The sequence below is a fragment of the Cervus canadensis genome, chromosome 30, assembly GCF_019320065.1.
Source record: "Cervus canadensis isolate Bull #8, Minnesota chromosome 30, ASM1932006v1, whole genome shotgun sequence".
Taxonomy (NCBI): Eukaryota; Metazoa; Chordata; class Mammalia; order Artiodactyla; family Cervidae; genus Cervus; species Cervus canadensis.
In genome coordinates, this window is record NC_057415.1 from 31,867,682 (window position 1) to 31,883,053 (window position 15,372).

Sequence of the window (15,372 nt, forward strand, 5' to 3'; positions counted from 1 at the left end):
AGTTAATTAATTTTGCGCAATCATCTGTTTGGTTTTTATTCCAAAGCTTCTTGCATAATGCTGTAAGAAGGCTCTGCTTGATGAAGCAGTGTGGTCCAGTTGTTTTTTATTTATATATTTCCCTCTCTAGTCTAATGCTCTTTTTACCTCTCCAGATTCTTTCAAACTCCCTCACCCCTCTTATGTACAATATAAACACACAAATTATTACAAGTCACCAAGAGCCTTAGTGATTTGAGAAATTATCAAGTGGCTACATTGCATATTTTTGCATTGACAACTGTGTTTCTTTGGCAAGCATGGTTTAGATTGTTTTGAAGAGGTAAACCTCGGGTCCATCAGGCTGGTTTTCTCTGTGGTAGAGATGCTGGTGGAATCCTCTGGGTCACAGCAGGCTCACAACTCTGACCCCCAGATGATGAGACCTTGTGGCTAAGGTCTGAGAGAGTTGACTACAGAGGAAACCAGAAGTCCTGAGAGCCAGAACCAGAGGTGGCTGGCAGGAAGAAGATTCTAACCCAGAAAGGCAGCTTCTGGGAGTGTGAAGTAAGGTTTAAAGGGGAGGGACCCTATGTCTGACCACCTCAAGGCTCCTCCCAGGATCACCTCCGGTGGACATGTAAGCCTGCAACCTCTCTTAGGGTAGAAGGGAAGCCTCGCTTTGGGTGTGTGCTAAAGGGAAGTTCCTGGGAAGACAGAGGCGATGGGTGCTCAGCGCTTGTTCAGCCCCAGCGCAGGTGCCCCGAGGCTCTTGCTTTGTGTGTGAGCACAAGCACGTGTGCTCCTAGACATCCATCAACAGCCCAGAAATTGGTTGCCATTCAGCTCTCAAACAAATGGTGAGTTTATTAAGCCGCAAACTGCTATCTCCATTAGGAAATATTCAATTCCAGCCATTAGCCCTGAGGGTTAAACAGCCCCCTCTCTTTCCTGTCTGCTTTGCTCTGTCCCTAAACAATGCTTTGATGTGTAGGGTGCTCCTAGTGGAAGATAAGTCATCAATTAACCCAACTGGAAGGTTCAACTGAAAACAGACTTTTCAAAGAAGGGATTATCTCTGAGTTGTTAACTACTGATTGAAGTTATCTGTCTGGGATATATTCTTATGCCAAGGCTTAATCTCCACCTATATAACAAAGGTGCAAAAGTATTCTAGTTATTTGGTTTGTTTTTCAAGTCACTGTAGAAATTGGATCTTCGATCGCTTGAGGCTGGGGTAGAGGTGACCATAGTCTTTCCCAAAGAAGTTAGCATTTTAATTCCTTCAAGAATTGGTCCTAATACTATTAAGTTACTATGGTGTTATTTTTTTAAAAACAAAATGTAACAGAACCATCTATTTTTAGAATTCTATTAGCAATATTGTGAATTTAAGCATTGTGCAGATGCAGCAAACCTATAATTGTGTGCTTGGGATTTGCAAGTCAGAACAAGGCTTTTTTTCTCCTTCCCCCAGATGCTTTCAAATGCTGACAAACTGGCGTTGATTTACAACTTTTCAGGAAAATATCATTTAAATAAGTTAAGCTATTTCACTGTTATTTTTTTCATTGTGCCTTTAGTTTTCTAACATGCTTATGAGACCAGCAAGGGGCTATAAAAATTAATTGCAAATATTTAGAAAGTAAACTAGAGTGGTCACTCCACTAACCTAATATTAATGCAATTAATAGTTATTTTATTTTCTTCTAGTCTTTTTCCCCCTATGTTTGCTATAAAGATATAATCTGTCTACCTAGATTGTGCTTCCAATGTGGTTAGCTTCACAGAATGTTTTAAAAACTACACTCCCTAACTGCTTAGTGGGTACAGAGTTTCTCTTTGGGGTGATGAAAAAATCTGTGGTGATGGTTGTACAACATTGTGAATGCCAATGCCCTGTACCCTTAAAATAGTAAAAATGTTAACTTATAAATATTTTATCACAATAAAAAAAGGTATATGAAAGATTTGAAGATATGCCTCCAGATTGATTTTTCTTTTTCTTTTTTTTTCTGTTTTGAGAACTAAAGCATTGACAGATTTCAGAGTTTGCAATGGGCTGGAAGGAAATTTTAGTGTGGAGTGTATTTTTCACAGAAATCAAAAACTTCAACTTTTCAATACTGCTTAGGGTTTGCAATAAACCTGTCATTTGGAGGGAAAGTTTCAGCGGTGGGATGGCATGTTATTATAACATCAGAAACCTTGGAGGCTGAGAGGTGGTGTTTCAGGTCGAGGTCATTAAAACCCTCCCAGGGACAGAGGCCTCTGAGGACAGTGCCGACAGTCCTTGATTGACAGTGACTGATAGTGAGGTTCACAGGCTCGGGTAGGGAGAACCCTGGCCTCAGGGAGCCCCAACAGTGACCCAGCAAGTCCTCTAGAAGGAAGTGGAGATGCACAGAGCCATTCATTTACAAGTCTGTTTCTCACACCCAGAGACTTGGGATGGATCGGGGAGCAGGTTGGACGTGAGGGAGGAAAGGACCAGGTCTGAGGGGCCAGCCAGGGATGGACTTAGGAAGGTGGGGACTTCCCTGGTGGCCCAGTGGTCTGTGCTTCCAGCCTGGGGGGGCGCAGCTTCAGTGCTTGGTCAGGGAGCTGAGATCCCGCGTACCAAGCAACGTTGCCCCAAAAAATAAATAAGTAAGGAAAGCAGATCAGGTTTGGGAAGGGTGGCGGGCCCTTAATTCCAGACTCAAAGGTTTCTATTAGAAAACAGTCCAAGAGACACTGATCACAGCCCTAGCTGGGTCAAGCTGTGGTTGGGGAAGGAGGATCCAGACGCAAACCACAGTGGCACTCCTGATCTCCAGCACCCACTGGGTGGTGTTCAGATCCCTGACTGGGGGTGTCTTTCTGGACCACACACCTGACTTCCTTTGCCCCTGGGAGCCTCCAGTCCCAGAAGTGATTATTACGGTACATTTATGCTCCTGAATTCTTAGGTGCTGCATAGAAGGATCCAGGCTTACAAAGAGGAAGGCAAGCTAGTTGTGTGAACCTCACTGGGCTCCATGTTTTAAATAGCTCATACTCTCTCAAGTGCTTCCTTTGTGTTCCTATCCCAGTCTCTGAAATTAACTGGCCTACTACCTGATTTGTTAGACATGAATTAGAGAGTGAAATCAAGCAGTGATTTTAAAGAGTACTTCTTATAACAGGCTCAGCCATATTACTGAAAGGAAGCATGTCAGCATTGCATGCTAATACGGAGGGGGGCTGACTTGGTGAGGAGGTGACAAGCCTCTTGGTGCCACTGCAGTTTTTTGCAGGTAAAGCCTTGCTCTCTCTCCCTTCCCCAACCTCTTAACGTCCACCATGCCCTGCCAAGATGAGGTACAGGAATTGCTTTTTTTTTTGCAGGTGTTAACTCTTAAAAATTTTTTTTTAATTGAAATATTGATTTACAGTGTTTTGTCAGTTTCAGGTGTATAGCACAGCAATTTAGCTTTATAAATAAATAAGTGAATTCTTTTTCAGATTCTTTTTCTATACTGCTTATTACAAAATATTGAGTAGAGTTCCCTATGCTGTATAGTAAGTCCTTGTTGTTTATCTGTTTTATATATAGTCGTGTACATACGTTACTCCCAAATTCCTAGTTTATCCCCCCCACCCTTCCCCGTTTGGCAATCATAAGTTTGTTTTCTATGTCTGTAAGTCTGTTTCTGTTTTGTAAGTAAGTTCATTTGGAGATACAGGAGTTTTAACTGTCTGTACCAATTCTAAGGTTCAGCCTGAAATCACAAACAGAGGGAGCATGGCTTGATGTTATATTTGCTCAGTTTGCATAAGATGTGCTCAGAAAAACTTAGGGGAAAAATACGGGAGACTGAATGTTTTAGGATACAGCAAAGCAGCATCTTGGCTCAAGGCAACCTCTCTGTTCCGTCAGCCTTCTAGCATCTCACAGCTTGAGATGTTTGTTGGTTGTGTTCCCAAGGCATTGAATGCTCCTCCCACCCCAAACCTAGTCCGTGTTATTTCCTGACTTGGAGCCCCTGCTCGCTTGGGGAGGGGTCCACATCCGGAATGGACTGGCTGCTCTCAGATCCTTGCTCTTGTGGTCCAAACTGTGTACTAGACAAAGAGACATTCTTGGGAGTGGCCAGACATTATCTAGAGAATTCCAACCACTCCACTGAAGAGAAAGTCATTCACCTTGAGCCTTTAGAAGAGAAGTCCAAGCATCTGAAGTGGGGGCAGGTGGCAGACACAGCTCGTTAAGACTACATCTGAGACATGCCTAAGAACTCAGAGTGAATTCTTAGATTCAGTGAGCCATGGAACATCCTGTGTCTTGGGACAGCAAAAAGGATGTCAACATTTGCTTCTTTATAGTGAACTTAAAAAAGAGGTGGGCAAGCCAGGGCTTAGAGCTTAACCCTGTCACTTAGTTGCTTTGTGTCCTTGGGCAAGTTGTTGAAGCTCTGTGCCTCAATATCTTTCTCCGCAGAACAGATTATACCCTACTTCAGGGTATTGCTATGTGGATCTATTGAGATAATGTATATAAAAGGCATAGTGAAATGTCTAGACATTGTAATGTTCAATTAATAGTTGTGACCATTGTCATTCATATCAGTTCTGTTTCCTGTAAAGGAAACTGGCACACAGCTGAGGCAGCGAGCTCATGGGAAGTGTTCTAGGATTCATTTAGGGTACGTGGTGAGGTAGACAAAGAATCTTGGGGCTCATCTTTCTCGTGTGATAAGTCCTACTGTTCCAGCTTCTTCAAGAGGCGAGATGGTAGATAAAATTCCTGAGCTGAGCAGCTTCACCACTTACTGCTGTATATCTGGGGACAAGTCACTTAAAAGTCCCTGAGTCTCAGTTTCCTGAGCTGTACAATAGCGCTAGGAAGAGGCTTGGCCTGCTAGGGTGGGTTTTGAGGAATAAACGTGATTTTGCATTCAGATTGCTTGGTCCGATGCCTGGTATATCATAAATGCTCAGTGTAAGGTTTTGATCCTCTGATCATCGACCTCAGTCGACCCCTGAGGTCTCTGGGCCCCCTGGTTTGACAGGTGCATGCCCATTGCCAGCTCCAGGACTGCAGCCTCAGTCTTCACTGGTCACCAGCATTCCCGAGCGCCTCTGCCTGCAGCCGTGCTACATGAGGATGCCCTGATTCCACAAGTATCTCTTTGCTCTCCCCAGTTTGTCCATGAATTTTCAAAAGTGCAAATACCCTGTGGCCACCCCTCTCTGGCAAAACTTGAAAAATCCCATTTTTGGCCTGCTGCCAGAGGACAGAGCAAGAGTGACCTGCCTGCCTTGTGTCCAGGGCCTCCCCTGCCCTGGGCAGGTGACAAGCTGCTTTCACGGGCTATCTCTTAGGGAATCTGTGTTACAGCCTTAGAAGGGAGATGTGTTTCCCTTTGCTGCCGTCATGAATTACCATAAATTTAATCAGGCTTGATTCCTTCTGGTGGCACATAAGGACAATCTGTTTCATGTCTCCTCCTAGCTCCGGGTGTTGCCAACAATCCTTGGCACTTTCTGGCTTGTAGATGAATCGCTCCAATTTCCGTCTCTGTCTTCACATGGAGTTTTCCTTTGTGTATGTCTTTGTATGTTCTTTCCTCTTATCAGAACACTGCACCTGTCACTCGACTGGGGCCTCACCCTAATCCGATATGATGTCATCTTAATCAGTTACATCTGCAAAGACTTGATTCCTAGATAAGGTCATATTTTGAGGATCCCAGTGAATGTGAATTCTCGGGGAGAGACTCTTTAAGCCACTGCAGTAATTAGTATACTCCTTTCCTGTCCGGCTGCCCAGTCATGTCTGACTCTTTGCAACCCCATGAACTGTATAGCCTCCCAGGCTCCTTTGTTGATGGGATTATTCCTGCAAGTATACTGATGTGGGGGGCCATTTCCTCCTCCAGGGGATCTTCCCAACCCACGGATCTAACCCATATCTCCTGCGTCTCCTGCTTTGGCAGGTGAGTTCCTTACCACCCAGCCACTTGGGAAGCCCATTATACACTGTTAATAAATGAGTAACCCGAGTTTCAGAGAGGAGAAAATCCCTTACATAGCATCACACAATTTGTGTGATACCAGAGGATTCAAACTGTGACCTTCTTTTCTCTAGACTTGAGTTCTCCCCATTGGATCATCTTGCCTCTCACAAGAAAGTAGAAAATAAAATAAGGAGATAAAAAAAAACTAAGGCAGCAAACTGGTGAGCAGCAGTTGGCCACTGGATCAAAGGGGGGCTCTGCAGGGTAAACAGGAAGAACAGAGACTGTGCAAGTGAATGGAGACCCCTCCCCCCTTTTTTGTTTCTGGTTCTCAGACTTTACCCTGTTTCCATAGTCAGTATAACTTGTTGGCTTTCAAGCGCAGTGCTTGCTCCTGGGATTCCGCAACCCTGCGGAGAGAATCCTCAGAAATGGGACCTGAAGTGGTGACAGCAAGCCAAGGAAGGGCGCACATTTCTTTGTGCAAAGCGAGATACCTTCTGTGACGCCACCTTGCCCCGACTAACTGCTAGCCAATGTTTATCATGCATCCCCTTGGTGGATGGGGAAATTCCACACTCTCCTTCTCTTGGAGAGGTTCCTTCCTGGCACTCAGCGCCACAGAAGCAGGTGACTGGCCCTCAGCTGCCCGCAGAGCCAGGTCAGGCTGCCCAAAGCTTTCCCAGTATGTGGTCCAGCATAGCTGGCCCCCGGCAAGACTGGGGAAGCACAGAGCTCTGGGCAAGGTGGTGGTGGGGGGGTCATATCACAGGCGTTCCCTGTTTCTGGCTAAATCATGGGCCTAGAGCAGAATCAGAACCAGGGTAGGTCCTCAGAGTCAAGGGCAAGTTTCTCTTGGTTTGGGCTCAGTATCCCATGGAATCAATGGCATCCGTTCACTGCAGGAGGTGGAGTCAGAAGATTTTGTGGGCCTGGCTTGAGCTTTTCAAAGTGTTCCTTGGCTACCTGCTTACACCCTGCTCTTCATCAGGCCAGTGTCCCCAACGCATGTGCCAATCCAGGGCAGTACACTCAAAATTGATATTCTGGACTGTCCTGGGGTCCTCTCTTCCTGCTCAAGCAAGTCAGAGTGAACTGGATCAGAGGTCTGTTTGCTGTGTAGCCTGACTTTGTGCTTTTGAAGAAGTCTAGGAAGGTACCGTTTGTGAGTTTTCAGATTGGCAGTTCGTAGTGACACTGATAAGCATGATGATGAGGCCTATTGTGTGGATGAGAGTCTAAACCTTCTAGAGCCTTCCACTCGTTCCCTTGCAATCCACAGGTCCTGACTCAATAAGATCAGACGTCTTTTCTGTTGGTAAGTGGTAGATCCTTTTGCTGAGTGTTTTTCAAGCTCACCAGGTATTTCATGGAAGGGGTACCTTTGATTGTTGGGCTTTTCATTCTTCTCCAGTGTTGTGAGTGTTGTCTTGGGGGGAAGTAAAGCCTTCCTGTGGGACATCTCTTGCCTTTGAGCGGAGAAGAACTTGGTGGGCGAGCCTGTAAAGAGGACCTGGCTCCATGCTGAGTCCCCTTGCTGACCTCAGATGCTCAGGCCTGGCCTGAGGGCTGGAACTGCGTGACAGAGAGAGGGGATCCCAAGGCAGAAATGGCACCTGAGTCCAGGGTTCAGGATTGCCTTGCAGAATTATCATGCATCCCACCTTCCCAACACTCCTGTATTTATTTATTTTTTAAAAATGGGTTTTTTCTGGCCGTGCTCCGTGGCATGTGGGATTTTGATTCCCTGATCAGGGATCGAACCCTCGCCCCTTGCATTGGAAGCAGAGTCTTAAACCACTGTATCACCAGGAAAGTCCCAGCAGCATGTACTTTAAACATTAGTGAGATGTGGTGTTTTTGCTTACAGAAGACTAGACTTAGCAAACCCAAAATATTATTTTAAAACTCGACTCAAAGCTTTGAACTACTTTACAAGAACAGAAAAAATTGATTCAAATTCACTGAGTCCCTATTTGTGTATCTGTCCACCTGTCTCTCTGAAGGTGGGTGGGAAGCTACTTGATTGACTCCACTGCACAATTAAATTGAGTGCAGAGCTAAAAAAAAAAAAAAGAGAGAGAGACTTGTTTAGAATAACAAATCAGATCAGCCTCCAATTCTTGTTCTCTGCTTGCTAATCAGAGCTTGGAAAACTTTTTAATGGGGTTTTCCTATGACATATCCTGTCTGTGACACAGTTCATGAAACTCTATGACATTTGACTCCCAGAGAGGAATTTGGTTACTCATAGAGTGTTTCACAACTTTTCTGGGAATAGACAGCTCATGGAAGGAAAATGTCCATCTATAACAGATTATAGTGTCACACAATTGTGTAGTGTGAGCATATGATATATTATAGCACAAAAGCATAACTTCCTCCAGGGAAGGTCACTTTGGAAGCACAGTTGTCCATCATGGCTGAGTAAAGGCTTCCCTTCTCACCATGGAGATGGAAATTGGAGATTGAGAGGTGTTGCAATATCTGACAAGTAGACAAGATGGTCTTTTTTAAGTCTGTGTGTATTTAAAGGTCAAATTTGTAACATTTATTGATATATGATTACTTTAAGTGATTACTTTTCTAATTATAAAATTAATACATGCTCAATAATACAAACCTTTATAAAAGTTATAGGTTTCACTTCAGCTTATCACTCTGCCCTCAGCATTGAGTTTCCCCCATTCTCCAGGGTTAACCAGTTAATATATTGATGTGATTCTTTCAGATATGTGTATAAATGGTATCCTTGGCTTGGAGACAGTGATTAATTTTCAGGTGTATAATCTTCCCTCATGGTCCCATATTTCCTTTTAGCTTCTTGCCCATATCACTATTTATGTTTTAAAGTACTTAATTTTTTTACAAGTTAATATATGCACGTGGTTGAAAATTCAAAAGGTGTAGAAGGGAACACAGTGAAAAAAGTACTTATACATTATACATACCTGGAAACTTATACAAATATGTGCATGTGTGCCTGCTAAGTCCGATTCTATTCACATTCATTCTTTTGTTAACAGCTACCTCATATGTCCAGTCCACCCCGTTCCAGAGAAAACCATTGTTGTCTGTTTCACAGTTACCGTTGTTGTCTCTTTCACAGTTATGCTTTCTGGGAAGGTGCCCTGGAGAAGGGAGAAGGCCATGGCACCCACTCCAGTCCTCTTGGCTGGAAAATCCCATGGACGGAGGAGCCTGGTAGGCTGCAGTCCATGGAGTCGCTAGGGTTCGGACACGACTGAGCGACTTCACTTTCACTTTTCACTTTCATGCATTGGAGAAGGAAATGGCAACCCGCTCCAGTGTTCCTGCCTGGAGAATCCCAGGGATGGGGGAGCCTGGTGGGCTGCCGTCTATGGGGTTGCACAGAGTCGGACATGACTGAAGTGACTTAGCAGCAGCAGCAGCAGCCCTGGAGAAGGGAATAGCAACCCACTCCAGTATTCTTGCCTAGAGAATTCCATGGATAGAGGAGCCTGGTGGGCTACAGTCCATGGGATTGCAAAGAGTTGGACACTGCTGAGTGACTAACACACATACACACATCTATTACATATACATTACATACACCTAGAAACTAATACAAATATATATACGACTATATATTCACCTTCATTTTTTGTTAACAACTAAAGTAGCATGGCATATACACTGTCCTGTACCAGCTGTCACTTAACAGTAGATCTCTGAGATTGTTCGATACCAATTCTCAGAGAGCTGGGAGCTGTACTCACTCTTAAAGGTTGCATATAATATTTCATTTTATGAATAGTCCAGGCCTCTAACTTAGGTTATTTGTAGTCTTTTATTATTGCAAGAAGTGTGGCATTGAAGATCTTTGCATAGAGATCATTTTATACACGTGCCATTACACCTGGGTATGAATTCTTTAAAGTAGAATTACTGAGTCAAGAACATTCATATTTTAAAGCTGGATACATATGCCAAATTGCCGTACAACTTCATGGGATTGGACGAGGGTACCTTTTTCCTCCCATGCTGATAACTAATTTTCTTGGTGAAAAATTTATCTCATAATTTAGCTTTTCTCTATGTGACTGGGATTAGGAATCTTTTTCTAAGAATAATGTATATATGTTTTGTGTGTCAGCTGTTTTCCATGTCTTTTGTCCATTTTTTTGTGTTTGGGTTGTTAGTCTTTTATGTAGGGTTTGTACAAATTCCTTCTATATCATGAATATTAAACTTTTGTGATATGTTGTAACTATTTTCTCAGTTTATTTACTGAGTCCTTTTATTGTAGGACAAACCCCCTAGTGGTCATTGTACTTCATGTCAGCTCCCTAAAGTAGCAGTAGTTTTTGTATCCTTTTTACAGAGAGAGGCCCAGGTGTGTTGGATACCAAAGCCCATTCTTAACCAGAACTCTGTACCCCTCTATGCACAATATATTAATATAGCATCATTCCAGGTTGCCAGGCACTTTTGGAACTATCCTTTCTAAAGTTTGACTAGGATTCCATCAGTTCAGCAAATTGCAGTTTTCAGGTACTGATTTTAATGATTACACATTTTCACTGATGGCAGGTTTTTACTTTTCTAGACAAAATTGCAATCGATGAATTTCTCCCAAAGCTTTGTTCTCCAAGATGCACCATAATGGCACCAATATTCCTGCAGGAGATAGGGGACAGTGTCTGAAGTAGCTAACAGAGGGACCTTTGGAATCTACGATCCTTGATGGAGGGACCCAAAACAGACTCAGGGCAGAAATGAGGTTCACAGCTTAGCGGTACTGTATTGGCCTTCTAGACTTTTCGGCCCCTTTCCCATACATGGTCACCACTAGCTTCCTCTGGTTGTGGAATGAAGCATACCATGTAGTACAATTCCATATTCTCCTCCATTCTAAAGCCTTCTTTTTGATCTGCACTGGAGGCAGGTTAGAGGGCGCAGTGGGGAGGCGAAGGGGATGGAAGTTGGTGAGCGATTTCTTTTTCTGTAGAATAATATTTCTTCCAGGAATAAATGTGATCATAGTACATAACATAGCTGGGTGGTCTGTACATCCTCGTGTGTTCTTCCATACCCCCTGCTCTGTGGCTTTCAGGGTCCTGAACACTGAGGAGGTGCCGCTGAGTCTAGATTTCCTGCAGCCTTTTAAGGGAAGTTACTCTTCTGTTCGCATCTCATCCCTTTTCTCTCAATAAATTAAGGTCTGGTTATGTTAGTTTCCTGCATGCCCGTGCTCTGCGACCCTGTGAACTGTAACCAGCCAGGCTCTCTTCTGTCCGTGGGATTATCCTGGCAAGAATACTGGAGTGGATTGCCATTTCCTCCTCCAGGGGATCTTCCCAACTCAGGAATGAACCTGCATTTGATGTTGTTTTTTAATCGCTAAGTTCATCTCCGACTCTGCGACCCCCATCAACTGTAGTCCACCAGCTCCTCTGTCCATGGGATTTCCCAGACAAGAATACGGGCGTGGATTGCCACTTCCTCCTCCAGGGGAATCTTCCCAACCCAGGGCCAGGGCTAGAACCTGCATCTCCTGCATTGGCAGGTGGATTCTTTTAGCACTGAGCCTCCTGGGAAGCCCCTTAGTTCCCCACACTTCAAGCCAATTAGAGATTTTCCTGGGTAAACAAGCTCCTAATTTAAATTGTAAATATTCCCATCAAATTTACATCTACATGCAAATTCCTTTAAACCGCTTGGCTCCATGCTGAGATGTGGCACCTTTTGGAGGTGGGGCTGGAAGGAGGCACCCACAGGAAGGGGAGGAGGGCAGCAGCCTGGAAAGGAGGAGGTGGCCACGGCCATTTAGAAAGGACACGTGGAGATGTCCCAGCTGACATCTGAGGAAGCTGAGGCCCAAGCTTCCTTCAGCGTGCTGCTTGAATTAGGTCTTGGAGCAATTTGAAAAGCTGCCAACTTCCATCTTCCCTGCACCATGGAGAGGGGGCCTTCCCCATGCTGACCTCACCCTTCCTATTCTACAGTTCCAGGCAGCAGGCTGGGTAGGACCATTTGAAGCCAGCCTCTCCCTCCATTGTCTGCTACATCTCAGCAAGTCTGTTTGGAACATTCTATCACACTGAAGGTACATAAATGGGATGGCTCTATTTAGCAGAATAAACTCCATCAACTAAAGAGATAAAGTTCTGACCAGGGGAATGTCAGAGACAGAGCGGAGTTCCTTCCCGGAATCCTTGAAATCTCTTGGCAAAGGTTTCGAGCAGTTTCAAAGAAAGCAGCTGCCCCCATCTGCTATCTGGCTTTCTCTTGACTCTGCCCGCATGGTCACCAGACTCACAACAATCCTGGGCTTCACCTCTGTCCAGGGGCCATGCCAATATCAGAGAAAACAGAAGTTAGGGGCAGAAAGGAGATGCAATTGGAGGGGTTCATCTAGCTTGGCTCTTTTATTTTACAGAGCAGAAAACAGACCCAGAAGAAAAGCCTGGACTTCCTAGGGTCATGGAGAAGCAGGCACGTGGTTTCACAAGCAGTCTTTTGCTGCCTGGAATTCACTTTTTAATTCTCCCCCTTTGATTCTTCAAATAATTCCTGGGTCTGCTCCGTCCCGAACTGCCATGGGTGCCTTCCAGGGGACAGAGCCCTGCCTCATGGGTGGGATTTGTGGATTCCAACCAGCTGTGTGACCCTGGGGAGGGTGTGGCTCCTGAGGCTGAGGCCTGCCCCTTGGTGGAATGGGTGAGGATCCCCACCTTGCAGCTGGTCAAAGGAGGGTAGAGAGAGGTTATGTGAGGGTGTGTGGCCCAGGGCGGCCCCCAGGACGCGGGCAGTAGACCTTTGCTGAGTGGAGATCACAGGAGCATTGATGACCTTCCCACCCCAGCTGCTGGGTCCTCACAAATTGTCCTTTGCTTCCCAGCCAACCAGGACCAAGTTTCCAAAGCGATTCCTTGCTCCCAGTGCAAGGCACCTCAGAGACTAAAACAGGTGAGGCTACAGCAGCTGGAGAATTAAACTGGCAATACACAGTTTGTTTTCATAAACTCAGAAAACCACCCCCAAACGTGGAGTCTGTGATGAGAGGGTGGAGGGTGGACACACAGCCTCGAAGTGTAGATACTGCTGGATTCTGCTCTGTTCCTTCCCGTCGGGAGACACACACTCCCAACCCACCCACCTTGCTGCCTCTTGAATCATCCCCTGCCAACAACTCAGGTGACTGGGTTTGTACTTTTGTGGTCTCCATCTAGCTTGCCGACTTCAATTCTCCCTCTGCCTCTGAGAACAAACCATTTTTCTGGAGCATCTTGCCACAGAGCATTTTTCCTAATTTCACCATATTTTTGCAGCCAGAGGGAGGGGTGTGGTGTGTACAAATATGAGTGATGCGTGTACATGTGTGTGTGTGCACAGGTGTGCATATGTGTGAGCATGGGTATTGCTTTGCTGGGCCTGTTGTGGCAGCATACACAAAGTGGGCAGCTGAAGCAACAGAAATTTATTGTTGCACAGTTTGGAGACAAGACATGTCAAACCAAGGTGTCGGTGGAGTTGGCTTCTTTGAGGGCTATAGGGGAGGCTTGTTCAAACCCTTCTTCTTGGTTGACGGACCCCTGTCTTCTCTCCTGGCCTCTTCACATTCTTTCTAGGCACGCCTCTGTGTCTAAAGCTCCTCTTTTTATAAGGACACTAGTCACATTGGATTAGGGCCCACCTGAATGACATCACTTGACTTGATTACCTCTGTAAAAACCTTGTCTTTAAATAAGGTCACAGTTTGAGGTCCTGCATGTTAAGACTTTAACTTACGAAGTTGGGTTTGAGGGAACCTAATTCAGCTCGTAACAGTGTGCATGTATGTGTGTGTGTGTGTGCGTGTGCGCACATGCGCACAGGCGTGTCTGTGTGTTTATGTAATAAACTATGACATCTCAGACTCCAGTCAAAAATGTATCTATTACTTAGGTAATAGCACTTTAAGAGCACATACAGTGCAGGGGATATGGGTTTAATCCCTGGTCCAGGAAGATGCCACATGCTATGGAGCAGCCAAGCCCGCACCTCACCACTGCTGAAGCCCACTTGCTCTTGAGGCTGCAAGAGCACATATGATTTCCTCTTTCCCCAACAGGGCAGATTTAAAACAATTTTTTCCATACCTCCTCGTGGGTACATTGGGGCAGGTGTGAGTATGTAGTTGGTCCTGGGTACCACTCCTGCCTCTTGGCTCGAAATCACCTCTTCTTGGAGGGCCGTGCCTTGCTCCTTCATTCCCGAGCAGAGCAGTGGCACCCTGGGTGTGGGATGTCTCCTCCACATTTTACTTTAGACCGTAAGTAGCATCTTAAAATGCATTTGGCCCTACAGTAGAACATTCCAGTTATTCCAAAGGGCAGGGCAGCCTAACTTCAGAGTTTCCATAGCATAGTGCTCCCTGGAGACTTGGGCATCACCCAGTCAGTCATCGAGAAACTCCCGGATATTTCTTAATAAAGTTCAGCTCATTAAAAATGTCATTTGGATGTTGTAAACAGTTGTAAAGTACACTATACATTTAGCCTCCTTGTCAGAAGAGACTGCCTGGGCTCCATCCACGCTGGTGATTCCTTCCCAGACTTGTGTTCCCGGGAGAGTCGCAGGGGGTCTGCGACGCTGACCTGCCACCGTCTTTGGAAGCATTGTTCGCTGCTTCACCAGGATAACTGCTCCAAAACTGACCTCAAATAGATGGCCCCACAGGACCATGCTTGGTATCTGTCTTCCTCTTTCTATTTAGTTCACTGTGAATCTCTGTTCTCTTCATCTCTTCTAAAATCTTACTGAAGAAAAGGAGTTCTGCATGGCCCTGATGGCCCTGGAATTCTGATTGGCTTTCCAGTCAGCCAAAACCCTAAATTATGCCCCAAACTGTCCAGGTTAACCCAGGATTCTGGGCGACCGGGTGAGTGGAAATTTGTCCACCCCGAGGCAGTGCTGGGAACCAGTCATTAACAAAGCATGAGCCTTAGTGTGTGGTGGTAAGGGTCTGATTCTCTGGTGAAAGAACGAGGGACCTATCTGTGGCAGTTGTGTCTCCCCAAGGCACAAGAGGATCTTTTTCTTTTTTTTTTCTTCGTGGCGGAAGATACTTGTTAGCCCTGAGAAAGGGGAAACCACTCCCCCCAGACATCCCACGAATTTAGCACTCATTCCTGTCTTCAAATTCTGTCCCATTTCAACATGGGATATAATGTAACCACTGAAAATATATCAGACCCTGACCCTTTAAGGACATAAAAACTGCTTGTGAGATAATGTGAAGTGAAAAAAAATTTGGCCACAAGATTGCCTATAGTGTGGTCTCAACTCTATGAAATACCTATTTCTAAAAAGGAGACTGCATGATTGGAGTAAAACATTAGCTCCCTTCCTCTGAGTGGAGTGAAGATGAATGACTTTTATTTTCCAAATTTCCTACAGTGAGCAT

The 15,372-nt window shown here is 45.1% G+C and overlaps 1 protein-coding gene across 6 annotated transcripts in view; it reads left to right on the forward strand.

Moving 5' to 3' along the window:
* The window catches only part of PALM2AKAP2 (PALM2 and AKAP2 fusion), a 492,701-nt gene that overhangs the window by 433,882 nt on the left and 43,447 nt on the right, over window positions 1–15,372 (forward strand). The gene's annotated exons all lie outside the window — the stretch shown is intronic.